Source organism: Silurus meridionalis, chromosome 13 (genome assembly GCF_014805685.1).
Source record: "Silurus meridionalis isolate SWU-2019-XX chromosome 13, ASM1480568v1, whole genome shotgun sequence".
NCBI lineage: Eukaryota > Metazoa > Chordata > Actinopteri > Siluriformes > Siluridae > Silurus > Silurus meridionalis.
Window position 1 is genome coordinate 21,476,308 of NC_060896.1, and position 15,363 is coordinate 21,491,670.

Here is a 15,363-nt window from a genome sequence, read left to right on the forward strand (position 1 = left end):
TGTGCAAAGCAGTAATCTAAGCAAAGGTGGCTACTTTGAAGAACCTACAATATGACATATTTTCAGTTGTTTCACTCTTTTTGTTATGTATATAATTCCACATGTGTTAATTCAGAGTTTTGATGACTCTACAATTGTCATAGTCATGAAAATAAAGAAAACTCTTTGAATGAGAAGGTGTGTCCAAACTTTTGGTCTGTATATATATATATATATATATATATATATATATATATATATATATATATATATATATATATATATATACAGTACAGACCAAAAGTTTATATATATATATATACAGTACAGACCAAAAGTTTGGACACACCTTCTCATTCAAAGAGTTTTATTTTATTTTCAAGACTATGAAAATTGTAGAGTCACACTGAAGGCATCAAAACTATGAATTAACACATGTGGAATTATATACATAACAAAAAGTGAACTGAAAATATGTCATATTGTAGGTTCTTCAAAGTAGGCATCAAGAGAATGCCAAGAGTGTGCAAAGCAGTAATCTAAGCAAAAGGTGGCTACTTTGAAGAACCTACAATATGACATATTTTCAGTTGTTTCACTCTTTTTTGTTATGTATATAATTCCACATGTGTTAATTCAGAGTTTTGATGACTCTACAATTGTCATAGTCATGAAAATAAAGAAAACTCTTTGAATGAGAAGGTGTGTCCAAACTTTTGGTCTGTACTGTAATATATATATATATATATATATATATATATTATAATAATAATTCAAACAGATATTCAAATAAATGTGCCGAAGATTATTTTTGTCCCATACATTTCCCTATTCAAGAATGACAAGACCATGTGCAGACAGTTAACATAGAGAGTTACACATTTGTACTGTTATTGACAACAGAAATAATAATAATAATACAAATAATAATAATAATAATAATAATAATAATAATAATAATAATAATAATAATAATAACATCTTATATTCTTATTGTTGTGAAGCTAGAATTCTTCTTCTGGGAGAAATAATTGTTATAATTTTTATTTTCTCCTAGATATTTTCAGTAGTGATTAGTTCCATGGTCTTTGTCTTTGTAAGGATTTGCAAGTGTTCATGTGGAAAAAAAAGTTATATAACCAGTTGTTGTCCTTCAGGTTATGTTAGAACATGTTCAGCATTTTTGCTTGAGGTTAAACTACTTTTGAATTGCTAAGGCTTCCAAAAAACTGTTGTTGTCAGTGATATGCATGCTTGATACATATCCCAAAGTGAAGTCAAAATAATTAGAATTAATGATAAATGTTCTTTTTCTTTTTGTAAGTAGCACATTTTGTTTTGGTGGTTTTGTTTGAGACAAATGTAAAACGTGAAAATGTGCCGAGAGCCTATGCCCTTTTTCCCATGCTTCCCGGTATTTAAGGACACCCAAGACTCAGGGCCAGATTATCTCACCGGCTTCCAAAGTCCCTGGGAATATTTTTGCCACCCTGCCTGCTCTGGTTCCAGTTCTGGTTCCAGCTCATGTACCTGACCCTGTTCCTGACCCCTGCTCTGCTCTGCCTCCCTGGTACCTGGTTTGGACTTGTTTGGTTTTGGCCTTTTTGTGTTTGCCCTGCCCTGGCTTTGGTTTTGTCTTCCCTGCATCTCCCTGTTTGCCTGGACTGTTTTTGGACTGTGTTTTTGCCTTGTCCCATTGCTCAGTTTATGTCTTAATTATTAAAGCCTGTTTTTTCCTTAACCCTGTCGCATCCTGCATTTGGGTCCTCACCTAGTCACCCGTGATTTCTGACAGAATAATCTGGCCTTGCATCGTGAGTCACTGACATGAAGAGGTGTGTCATTGTTTGGTTGGTGACAAAGTCAGAAATTTTTTCTCTAATGAAAGGTAAATAATTAATAGATTCCACACAGGACATTATGATGGCCATGTATGCAGAAATTTATTTCAATCAACCAATCATTCAATAAACAAATACATTTTCCACCATGAAAATCACATTTCGACGAAATAATTCTTCAGGTCTGGGTGGCAAATAGAAAATCATCTGCCAAGTGAATGTAAAGCTTTTCCTATTTCATTATATATTTTGTTTGTTTTTTCTTTTTTTTTAAAGAAACGTTTGCGTCCTGTTCCTGGAAGTTCTATGTGAGAGCTCATGCGTTAAGACGCTGTGTGTGTGTGTGTGTGTGTGCGTGCGTGCGTGCGTGTGTCTCTGTGTATATGTGTGTGCGAACAAGTCCAGCGTTCGGATCTGGATTCTAGGGAATCAGTCGGGTGCTCGGATGGTCAGATGGTCAACTTTCTCCAGTCTGTCCTAATGGATCAGTGAAGGATAAGAGTCGGTTGGCACGTGGCGGCTTCCGGACGCTGGTTTACGCAACTGACGCAAAGTGGCTGCACTTTTCTATTGAGGTAAGCTGAAGGTGTAAACAGCATGAAGTAACGACGCGACAACTGATTACTGAAATCTTATGCAAGACTAGATGACCACGAAAGACTCATGAGTGCCAGGACACTAACTAAAGACATTAAGTGCACAGAGCATATAAATTACTACGCACTATTTGTTCATTAAAAGGACAAATTGAAGGATCAAAACAAGGCATTTATGTAAGGAACATATACTAATAGGTTGGGGTATTTCGTATCTCTATTATTGTTATAACTATTTAATTCCCGTTTTAAAGGTCTTAACTGTGATTGTAACAATAATAGGACAAAAAATTTGAGTAGGCAACATAGTGTTTTACAGAATGTCAGCCAGAATAGTAAAAAAAGCCTGAGAAAACAGCTGTATTGGCATGAATGAACGACAGCAGGTGTTGGAAATGGTCAAACTGTGAAAGGACAAGATGTCCAGAATCAGGGTGCCGCTCTGGAGCGAGGAGAATCCCAGAAGCTGCTTAATATCCGAGGGATTGCACTGGGCCTGCCAATTCTTGAGGGACCATTGGATGTCTGGGGAAATGAAAGGACATCTGTACGTGAGAAGAGTTTTGATATGAAGGGTATGCTTTAGAAAGGAAGTCACTGCAGTGTGCGGTAAAGCTGTAACATTATCATAGATTGAGTGTTGCTGAAAAGCAGAGCAACTGAATTTGAAATGAGTATCAGGAGGAATGTTTTACACTTGAATATTTCATGCATGTTGCATGTATGGTGTTTTATCCATATAGGCAAATGCACGTGTAAATGCTCCCCATTTAAAACTGCACCTGAGCTTTAAACCTTCATTCATCTTTCCAAGGCATATTTTGCAACCAAGATTAAATTCTCCTAATGCATTCAATAAAGCATAAATGCATTTCACTGTTTTTTGACTGCTTTGAGGACATACTTTGTCCACAAACCAAATGGTTTACACAGGGCTGATAACATTGTCAAAAAATTTGCTTATGAGCATGTTGCATTTAGTTCATCATGTGTACATTGTAATAGCAATATAAAGAAACTAGTAAATATGACGCTACTATAAAAAGTGCAGGATTATGAAATTCCACCCACAAAACATTTCACAAGATGGGTTATGATATGTCCTTCTCCACTGCAAAGACTGAAGTGAAGGCTTTAATAATTCAAGTGAAGTTAATAAATTATACATGTTTTCTAAAGGATTTGGGGCTCTGTTCCAAACAGCAGTCTGTACACTACATAGAAAACAAATAGTAATAGTTCTCAGATATTACTTTCTAAGTGGTTTGGGATTCTGTCCTTAATGGTACTCTTAAAAAAATTTTTATGACAACAAAAAGATCAGTATATGCATCAGTGTGACTTTTAGAGGTTGAATAAGTGAATATTCTCTTAGTTGTTATGATAAATCTGAGCTGGAATGTATGCTTGATGTATGAGTTTGAAAATTCCAACACTTTGAATCCAAATGTTGTATTAAAAAGAAAAGAAATGAAAAGCTTATTATCACTGAATCCTGCATGCTGGATTTGATTTCATTCAAGTCCAAACAGTTGGTGCTCACTGTGTTTGTGAACAATTTTTTTTTTTTAATTCAGTGCTGTAAGAGTTAACCTAAGGCATTTTGCTGTTCATAAAGACCACATGTTCAGTCCTGTGATGTAAGTTCCCCCTCTACAGTTCTTGCAGTGTTCAGTCCTGATCTATTTTTGCAAGCTGTTACTCTGTCCATGCTTGCTTTAGCCTTGTACAGCCACATGTACTTAAATCATTAGCAAGGTGGAATCATGAAAATATTATGATGATGGTATGATAATCTATGGTAATCATCTAATACAATAAGAGCTACTATTTAAAGTGGACTTATTATAATAAAAATATATAATAAATAAAGAACAGTATTTATTTTTTCTGAACCTAAATTTAGTTGATCAGTCTAAACATGTTCAGTGTCTGGAGTTTTTTTTTTTTCTCCAGTTCCGCATTTTAGCTAAGTCAAATAAGAAGTTTGGCATTGCATAAGCTGCATGCCTATGTTGTCATGCTGTCTCACTCTTATTTAGAGAAAACATAGTTTGCCTCAGTAAAGCATTGGTCAATAAACAAAAAAAATGGGTCCTTTTAAAAGAAAAGCGTACTCAAGTAGTGTACTTATTAAATGCATACATTTTTAAAGTATGTGTTCTTCAATTGTAAACTGTTGCAAAACGTTTTTATTTGTAGACAATTTGTTGGACTCTTGAAGTACATTAAAAATATTATTCTATATTTAGTGATATATACAAAAAGTATGCACACACATATATACACAGTGCTGCCTCGATATTCGTTGGGGTTACGTTCTATGACCCCTTGCGAATATCAAAAAACCATGAGGTTTTGACTCTCTCCTTTTGATGGTTCCTTTTTTAAGGGGAAATTGTACATGTACTATACTTTAAACTCAACAGAAATTGTGAATTACTTGTCATAAATGTTTTATTTACTACTTTAAATGAATAATACAATAATAAAACAGTTTATCAAACATTTATATGTAATTTATTTGTACAAACTCTGATTTGAAATGTTACTCCGAACGATGAGATTTTTTGCGAGTTACACTCAGTCCGGTTCCAAATGAAAAGTCATGAACTATCGAGGTCGCGAGTGTCAATGTTGCAAGTTTTGAGGTTCCACTTTATATGTGTGTGTGTGTGTGTGTGTGTGTGTGTGTGTGTGTGTGTGTATATATATATATATATATATATATATATATATATATATATATATATATATATATATATATATAATTGCAATTTCAATATCATGTAAGTTTAGCTAAGTGCATTTAAAAAAAATATTTATAAAAAATGATGGACCAATCCCTTATATGGACATTGCCATTTTAGTTATTTTAGCTGTCTAATGCGAGTATGAGCTCAAAGTGTAGAATTTCAGCTTTAGTTAGAAATTAATTTTTTTATTGGATTATAAGTAAATATACAATTGGCTGCTCAGCTGTTTGATAACCAGGTGTGTGTTATTCACACCCATTTTTCAAGCAGATAAAAGTTCTAAAGTAGGTTCACTTAAATATAGTATCCACTACTTGGGCACTGATGTCAAAGTATATTTCAGACTTAACAACACTCAAGGATGAAGATAGCACAAGTTTATTTATGGGAATGGAGCGTAAATAAGTTTGCTGTTGGTGGACTATTCCTGCTATGCTGCTGCTAAGCAAATCGAAAGATTCATCTGTTAAGCATGTTCAAACATGGAGATGTCAAGGAACCATGTTGCTTTTTGCCAAAGGTGATGCAAGAGTCATAGCAGATTAATACTGGTGGTGCTGGGTGGGGTGGGGTTGGGTAAAGGATAGCCGAAATATGCGTACTGCACAGAGAGATGATAGTTTAATTTAAATATGAACAAATACATAGATTGAGGTAATCAGCTCACGGATAGAGTTTCATAGCTGGACTAGACATTTCACTATACTTTCTGATTCAGTTGTAATTATTACATTGTAGTTTTATCTACATTTTGCACAGGTTACCAACTTTTTTTGGAATTGGTGTTGTAGTAATAATTTTAACTGCAGTTTGAGCTTTTTCCATATTTATTAGCTTAATTAGCCTCATAGCATAAGTCTAGAACTAAAGATGTACACATCTGCATTTTAGCTGATTGCTTGCTTTTGGAAAAAGCAAACCAAAAAAACGGACATTTCTACTGGTGAAAAAAATTGTTTCAGAAGAAATTATATAGCTAACTCTGATTTCATATCACGATACTGGTGAGGGTCTACTCGAACCAGGCTTATCACATATTCAGTAAAACCCAAATTATTTCTGTTGCATGTCCGTGTTTACAGCACAGCTCAGTCACATGTTTCATTAGATGATTTATTTTGCGTATGCTTGTGGTTTTCACTCTGCAGCTGCACGCAGATGTCTTGGTGATTTGGCGAGTCTCACAGGTTCATGAACAGAATGACAGTGTTGATATCTGCAGCAGCTGTTTGCTTTTACATCTTTATGCTAACACACTCCAGTGAAAGTCTGTGTGTTTGCTTTAAGGACTTTGTTGGATTAGCGATGCTGCTACATACAGTCATGTGCAAATTTACAGTCACCTTAAGTACCTAAACTTTATCTTTGTTTATCATATCTCGATATTGGATTTACAATGTCGGATAATTTGTTAGAATTACACACTATGCTGTTTTCAAATTTGCTTTTGCAATTAATGTTAGCTTTAATTATTTTTTTTTTCCAGACATGTATACCCTTTATAATACTGCTCATTAATTTTCTCTCAAAATTTTAATTCTTCTTGAAATAAACCAGCTTCTATAGGGTTAACCCTTCCATTTTTTGTATTTATCTGCTTAGCTACCTGAACAGCAAGTCTATAGTACCTCTAGTACAGTGGTCCTCAATCTTTTTTGCGCATTACAGGAGTAACTTTGGCTTTCTTTTTTCTCTCTCCCACTTCACAAGACCCTTTTTCCCATTGCAAATCTTATTGTTCCTGTCTCATTCTTTCTTCTTAACTTTGACCTTCTTACTATCTCTACTTCTTCTGTCTTTCTCTTTTATTCATCATTGCTATACCAGTATAAGAATCAATGTGTTGTTCAGGAGAACTTGCTCTGTCTTTGTTCCATGTGAAACCATAGAAGCCACAGTCATGGTTACTGGGAGTGTGCTTTAAAGCATTCAGGCATTCAGAATTCTAAACATTTATTTAGATTTAGTTTAATTTACAGTGGGACAAAAAAAGAAAAACAGTCACTTCTAAAATGTGTTTTTTACATTATAAAATTTTCTTGTCTCTTTCAGTCTAATGGTAATGCTCAGCAGCTTTGCACTCTAATTTGCAAAATGACAGTCTGCTCCTTTAAAATCAGTAACAAAAGTTAACATTTCCAACCTCCTGTGTTTAGTGATTGCATTAAATGCTGTATAACACTGCAAAGTGGCAGTGCAATGTCAATGACTCAATTAGTAAAACTCTTATAATGTTGAAAGTACACTCAGCCCTATCCTTTTTTTTTGTAGTTTATTAAAAGCAATGCATTAATAAGTTTTACTCATATGTTAGTGAAAAAAAACATTTTCTCTGTTTTAATAATGTTTCTAATGGAGGTGTCTCAGTGCAGCTGTCTCAAGGCTTCAGGGTTCCTATTAGAGTAACTTGCATGAGCACTATGTTATATAAAATCACCCCTAAGTGTGAATATGTAGACAGACAGGTGTTCCAGACAGACATCCTCCAGTATGTACTCCCATCTCATGCAGCTCCAGGGTTCTTAGTACAATCCTGGGCTTGGGTAACTTGTATGCGAGATTATGACTGGTGATTAATTAACATTATGATGATCTCTTCATCATGGCACCTGTTAGTGGGTGGGATTTATTAGGCACCAGTTGAACATTTTCTTCTCAAAGTTGACATGTTAGAAGCAGGAAAAATGGGCAAGCGTAAGGATTCGAGCGAGTTTGACGAGGGCCAAAATATGATGTCCAGACGACTGGGTCAGAGCATCTCTAAAACTGCAGCTCTTGTGGGCTGTTCCTGTCTGCAGTGGTCAGTGTTTTTTAAAAGTGGTCTGAGGAGGGAACAGAGGTGAACCGGGGACAGGGTCGTGGGCGACCAAGGCTCTCTGATGTACATGGGAAGCAAAAGCTGGTCTGTTTGTCTGATCCTACAGACGAGCTCTGTAGCTCGATTTGCTGAAGAAGTTAATGCTGTTAATGCTCGAAGGCTCGGGACTGTTTGGCAGCTAAAGGGGGACCAACACAATATTAGGCAGGTGGTCATAATGTTATGTCTGATTGGTGTATGTGTCTCAAGGGTTTCCTCTGGGTTCTTTGGCTTCCTCTTATCTACCCAAAACATTCCAGGAGATAGCAAGATGTGTTATATGAAACTACATCTAAGTGTGAATAAGTTTGTAGATAGATAGAAAGGCAGACAGACCGAAAAACAGGGAGGCAGTAAAACTGGTGCACTAACTCATGCCCAGGGTTTCCAAGAATAGCTAGCTAGACAGTTTTTCTGCAGCCATGACTAATTCCTAAATATAAAGTCAAAGCCACATTTGATAAATTCATTGTGTTATTGCTTGAAAGAGGAAAACTCATGTCCTAGAGGGGGGCAGTTGTTTATGTGTCTGGTCATGACACCGATTGTAACTCTGTACTATTTCCCAGGCTTCATTAATGTGAGCAGGATGAGAAGATGCTAGTTGACTTTCCTGTTATAGATGTTATGTGGCCAGCATAGATCCTTACAAATATAGACACCCAGTAACTTGCAGTATAATAGATTTACTTATAAGCAATATCAGTCGCACCCAAACTTTCCTCTTCAGTACCATGATTTAAACACCATCTGTTTTTACAGCATTGAAGCTTGTCAGCCAAAAACCACACACTATTTAGTACACACACTTGGAATAAATAAATGATGTATGTTATAAAAAGATTGATCAGGAGCCTGTGGAGTGTATAAAAAACAGTATTAAAAAAGAGGTATAAAAAAGCTAAATAAAAATAAGGAATAAATAAAATAAGCCTTTTTACAATAAACATAAAATAACATTTTTAAGATTGTTTAAAAATAAAAGTGATAAATCATATATAAATACATTTGGAACTGTATAGTTTGTTATATTTCTTTGTCCCTTTTTGTTCCACAGTTCATAACCTATGGGAATGATTTAGAAGTTCATGCTGCAGTGACATCCTGTTTGCTTTGTGATGTTTTGTCAGCCTAATAAAAAAAAGAATTAGCTGAAAATACTATTTTTTAAACCCATATATGGTATAAGACCCTTGAATGAATCAAGATGCGACTTCCTTTGGACATTTTTTTCTTTGGATATCTCTGGTGCTAATATTACCATGCGGATGACATCTCAAACACCACAAACATCAAATTTCAAGACATGGGTAGTTTAATAGCCTGTTAAATAGAAGAGTCTCTTTAGATATTTGGAATATTGGTATTCATCTTTGAAACATTATAATTGCTGACACCAGCTGCAAGACACTGGCAAGTATAAATGATATAAAGTTTACGTTTAATAGTGAATTTGGAAGATGAATGATTTGTAACGCTTTAATGGCTTGTATTTCAGTAAAGGTGCCTTCATATGTGGCTTTTTTGACATGTAGTTGTAATTTACATGTAAGGGAAAACAACCACTTGCGAACACAGTGGAGCTTCAGAAAGGTAAAAACAAAAGGGTCTTATCGTTTAAGACTTATCGAGACAAACAAGGAGATCGAACACTCAACTACCACAGTGAGCAAACATCTCCTTGGTACCCTTTGCCAAAACACACACACTGCTGTCAAAAGTGATCTTATCACAACATTGACACATTCAATTTTCAATAGTTTGCACTTTGGAATGATCTCACCAAAAACACCACAAAACAGTTAGCTTGGAATATATTATATATTTGTCTTTGGCCTAGTGAGTGTTTGAAGGTTAGGGGTATTTTTCTCCGAATTTCTAAAGCCGAACTAAAAAGAACTAAAGTCGAAGTTTTCCTTCTTTCACAAAAATGATTGTCTTTTAACTAAAATGCTCAAGGATTTGTAAAAAGGTCATGCATTTTTTTTTTCCTCTTTAGTTTTTTCCTCCAAAATGTTTACAACATCTTGACATTATCTTGTTTTTACTTGTAATTTTAGCATGAGAAAATCTCATGCCTTGTGGTTGGAACTACTGTTGCATGCAGATCGGTGTCTTCGCCTCTGCCATCACAAATGTAATAATTGCCCACTGTTGAATTGGCAATCAGTCAATCAATTAATAAAAATGTAAAAACCTCTCAGAACAGATTTACTGTAAAGCAAATTAGTTGCAAAAAATACACGATTTAAATGTATAAAATCATGTTTAGGTGAGTTACTAAAGCATCTTTATACAGTGCCTATAGAAAATCATGATACCCCTTTCAAAAAATTATTAGTGATACATAGGGCTGGGCGATTTTATCGATTAACTCGAATGTGTAGTTTACATCGATATGTTTTATTAAAAATCGGTTTTCTCTTTAACGTCCGCCGACGGTCCACTCTGGGCTCCCATAGTTTCGAACAAACTCCCCCGCGCGCGTTTGCCATAGATACACTAACAACATGGCAGCGAGCAAGCAAAGGTAGCAGTACCACCAATTTACTACAGCACCTCAAACAGAGGCATGCTGTCGAGTGGGAGAGATGTAGTGCCCTACGAAATGAACAAGACAGCGGCAGCACAAGAATGCGCTTAAGCAGCCGCATCCTGAAAATACACGGTTAAACAGCCGCACTTTGTTTAGTGTTGCGCGTCTAATCGCAAACTTCCCTTATGGGTGGTGGGAGCGGTCAAAATACCTGTAAAGACGCTTCAGAACGGCGTTTCCGTTAAGAAACAGAACAATCAGAGCATTTGAATCACCACAATGAAACACTCATTGAAACATTAATTTTTTTGAGGTTTGCTCAATCTTTCAAATAATTCTTATTTAGAATCTCGCTGTCTATTATATTCTTATTTCAAATTTCATCTCATTTTTCTGTGGAGTTTTTAAGTTAAGGCAAAATAACTCCAAGCATCACTGCATTTTTAACCATGTTCCACATTCAAACACTCATAAAACATTTTTCTTTATAAGGTTTGCTCAATCTTTCAAATACTTCTAATTTACAGTGTCCATGTCTATTACTTGAAATTTATTGTTAAATTTCAAGTCATTTTACTGTGGAGTTTTGGAGAAAAGTAAAGGCAAAATCACTCAAAACCTCAGATGCATTTTCAATCATGTTCCACATTTAAACACTCAAAACATTTTTCTTTGTAGATTTTTGTGAAAAAAAATCGGGGCTTTTTTTTTTTTAGGCCATATCACCCAGCCCTAGTCATACAGCCTAAAATTGAAACCCATTCCAAATTTTTTATTTTTGGCTTTATTTACAGATTTTGCTCTACAACATCAAACAGAAAAAAGCAACAGTTCTGAAAACATATAAAATACTGATAAACTTGAAAAGGTTTCAGAGCCACCTCTGCTTTGATTGCAACCATTAATCTTTTGGGATTTGTCTGTACTAGCTTCACACACCTAGATTGGGGTATATTTGCCCATTGGTCTTTACAAAATGCCCAATTTCAGTCTGTGGTAAATGGCAGCATCTTTTGGTAGTATGCTTGTGCAACACTATGCCACTCCTCCAAAACTAATTTGAAAGAGAGAAACTTGTTAAGAGCACAGGCACAAAACATAACCCTTCACTCATAACACAGCAAACTTAAATCCCATACACAGAGGGATGCACACACAGAAAACAAGCACTATGAATTAAGCTGGCGACATGAGGCTGGGAAGGTGTCATCAATAGAAATAAAAAGAAAAAAAAATACAAAAAAAAGCCCCGGCCAACCGGACTCGTACGCAAACAATTCACACGATACCTGTGCTGCCACCATGCAGCACACTCCTGGGACCGGCCAACCAGGAGACCAAACTCAAAAACAACACGGGAGAAACAGCAATTGACTTAAATCTACAAAAATTAACAATACATCCTATGCTTTATTAAAACACTAAACATTTTCTTAAACACAATTACCAACTGCCCCATTTCATTTTATTAACTTAGCCACATTTACCTTCATTGGCTACCAAAAAAAATGGCAACCAATCAGCATTTCAGCCTTCATCCACATCTAAAACATTACAAAAAAAAACAACATTTAAAACCATGGTTATCAACTGCACACTCACTTTTATTTAATTAAAATATTAAATAATTTACCTCCATTGGCAGATAGCAGATATAACAATCAGTTGATGTTCAAGCATTTATCCAGATCTGAATCAAAACACATTCCCAAAGAGAAATACAAATAAAACCTTTCATGCCATCATATTTAAAAAAAATAAGACAAAGCCCATATATGTACCTACACCAGCAGCTGTCAACATACACAGTCAGCATTGCTCAATTTATCTGCATCTTCTTCTTCTTCTTCTTCTTTCGGCTGCTCCCATTAGGGGTCGCCACAGCGGATCATCCGTCTCCATACCACCCTGTCCTCTACATCTGCCTCTTTTACACTAACTACCTGCATGTCTTCCCTCACCACATCCATGAACCTCCTTCTTGGCCTTCCTCTTTTCCTCCTACCTGGTGGCTCCATCCTCAGCATTCTTCTACCAATATAATTCATGTCCCTCCTCTGCACATGTCCAAACCATCTCAATCTCGCCTCCCCCACCTTGTCACCAAAACATCCTACATGCGCTGTCCCTCTAATAAACTCATTTCTAATCTTATCCATCCTCGTCACTCCCAACGAAAACCTCAACATCTTCAGCTCTGCTACCTCCAGCTCCACCTCCTGTCTTTTACTCAATGCCACTGTCTCTAATCCATACAACATCGCAGGTCTCACCACAGTCCTATAAACTTTCCCTTTCATTTTGCAGATACCCTACTATCACAAATCACTCCTGTCACTCTTCTCCACCCACTCCACCCTGCCTGCACTCTTTTCTTCACTTCTCTAACACACTCTCCATTACTTTGCACTGTTGACCCCAGGTACCTGAATTCCTCCACCTTCTGAAGCTCTTCTCCTGCAACCGCACCACTCCACTGCCCTCCCTCTCATTCACACACATGTATTCTGTCTTACTCCTACTGAGTTTCATTCCCCTTCTCTCCAGCGCATATCTCCACCTCTCCAGGCTCTTCTCAACCTGCTCCCTACTCTCACAACAAATCACAATATCATCCAAACATCATAGTCCAGGAGACTCCTGTCTGACCTCGTCCGTCAACCTGTCCATCACCACTGCAAACAGGAAAGGGCTCAGGGCCGATCCTTGATGCAGTCCAACCTTCACCCTAAACCAGTCTGTCGTACCTACTGCACACTTCACTGCTGTCACACTGTCCTCATACATGTCCTGCACCACCCTCACATACTTCTCTGACACACCTGACTTCCTCATACAATACCACAACTCCTCTCTTGGCACCCTGTCGTAGGCTTTCTCTAAATCCACAAATACACAATGCAATTCCTTCTGTCCTTCTCTATACTTCTCCATCAACATTCTCAAAGCAAATAAGGCATCTGTGGTGCTCTTCCTCGGCATGAAACCATACTGTTGCTCACAGATGGTCACCTCTTCTCTCAGCCTGGCTTCCACTACTCTTTCCCATAACTTCATGGTGTGACTGATCAACTTAATTCCCCTGTAGTTACTGCAGGTCTGCACATCTCCTTTATGCTTAAAGATCGGTACCAGCACACTCCTTCTCCATTCCTCAGGCATCTTCTCACCTTCCAAAATCCTGTTAAACAATCTGGTCAAAACTCCACTGCCATCTCTCCTAAACATCTCCACGCTTCTACCGGTATGTCATCTGGTCCAACCGACTTTCCACTCTTCATCCTCTTAATCGCTGCTCTCACTTCCTCCTTACTAATCCTATCTACATCCTGCTTCACCAACTCCACATCATCCAACCTTCTCTCTCTGATTTTCCTCATTCATCAGCTGCTCAAAATACTCCCTCCACCTTCTCAACACACTCTCCTCACTAGTCAACACATTTCCCTCTCCATCCTTTACTGCTCTAACTTGCAGTACATCCTTTCCAGCTCGGTCCCTCTGCCTGGCCAATCTGTATAAATCCTTTTCTCCTTCCTTAGTGTCCAACCTCTCATACAGCTCCTCATATGCCTTTTCCTTGGCTTTCGCCACATCCCTCTTAACCTGCTGCCGCATCTCCTTGTACTCCTGCCTACTTTTCTCATCACTCTGTCTATCCCACTTCTGTTTTGCCAACCTCTTTCTCCTTATGCTCTCCTGCACTTCCTCATTCCACCACCACGTCTCCTTGTCTTCCTTTCTATTTCCAGATGTCACACCAAGTACTTTTCTAGCTGCCTCCCTCATCACTCCTGCAGTAGTTGCCCAATCATCCAACACCTCCTTAACACCACTGAGCCTCTCTCTGACCTCTTCCCTGAACCTCACTACACTCTTCCTCCTTCAGTTTCCACCATCTTATTCTTCTTTCAGTCCTCACTCTCCTCCTCTTCTTCTTCACCTCCAAAACCATCCTACAGACCACCATCCGATGCTGTCTAGCTACACTGTCCCCTGCCAACACCTTACAGTCTCAATCTCCTTCAGGTTGCATCTCCTGCATAGCACATAGTCCACCTGTGTGCACCTTCCTCCACTTTTATATGTCACCCTATGATCCTCCTTCTTCTTAAAATAAGTGTTCACCACTGCCATTTCCATCCTTTTAGCAAAATCTACCACCATCTGCCCTTCCACATTCCTCTCCTTAAAACCATACCTACCCATCACCTCCTCATCACCTCTGTTCCCTTCACCTACATGCCCATTAAAATCTGCCCCAATCACCAACCGTTCTTTCCTAGGTACACCATCTACCACTTCATCTAATTCACTCCAGAATCTTTCCTTCTCCTCCATCTCACAGCCAACTTGTGGAGCATAGGCACTGATGACATTTATCATCATCCTTCAACTTCCACCTTCACGATCATCACCCTATCAGAAACTCTCTTCACCTCCACTACACTCTTACTGTACTCTTCCTTCAGAATCACCCCTACACCATTTCTCTTTCCATCCACACCATGATAAAACAGTTTAAATCCACCTCCAATGTTCCTGGCCTTACTCCCTTTCCACTTGGTCTCCTGAACACACAGCATATCTACCTTTCTCCTCTCCATCATATCAGCTATCTCTCCCTTTCCCGTCATAGTACCAACATTTAAAGTACCAACCCTAACCTCCACTCTCCTACACTGCTCCTTTCCTGCCGTCTCTGTAGGCGTCTTCCTCCTCTCCTTCTCCTCCTTGACCAACAGTAGCCCAATTTCCACGGTACCCTGTCGGCTAACGATACCTGTGGCGGTCGTTG

The 15,363-nt window shown here is 37.6% G+C and overlaps 1 protein-coding gene across 1 annotated transcript in view; it reads left to right on the plus strand.

The window, feature by feature from the left end:
* The first annotated feature begins 2,107 nt into the window (after positions 1 to 2,107).
* The window catches only part of LOC124396258 (P2Y purinoceptor 3), a 31,824-nt gene continuing 18,568 nt past the window's right edge, over positions 2,108 to 15,363 (plus strand). The window contains 1 exon segment of the mRNA XM_046865364.1: positions 2,108 to 2,395. The gene's annotated coding sequence lies outside the window, so the exon portion shown is untranslated.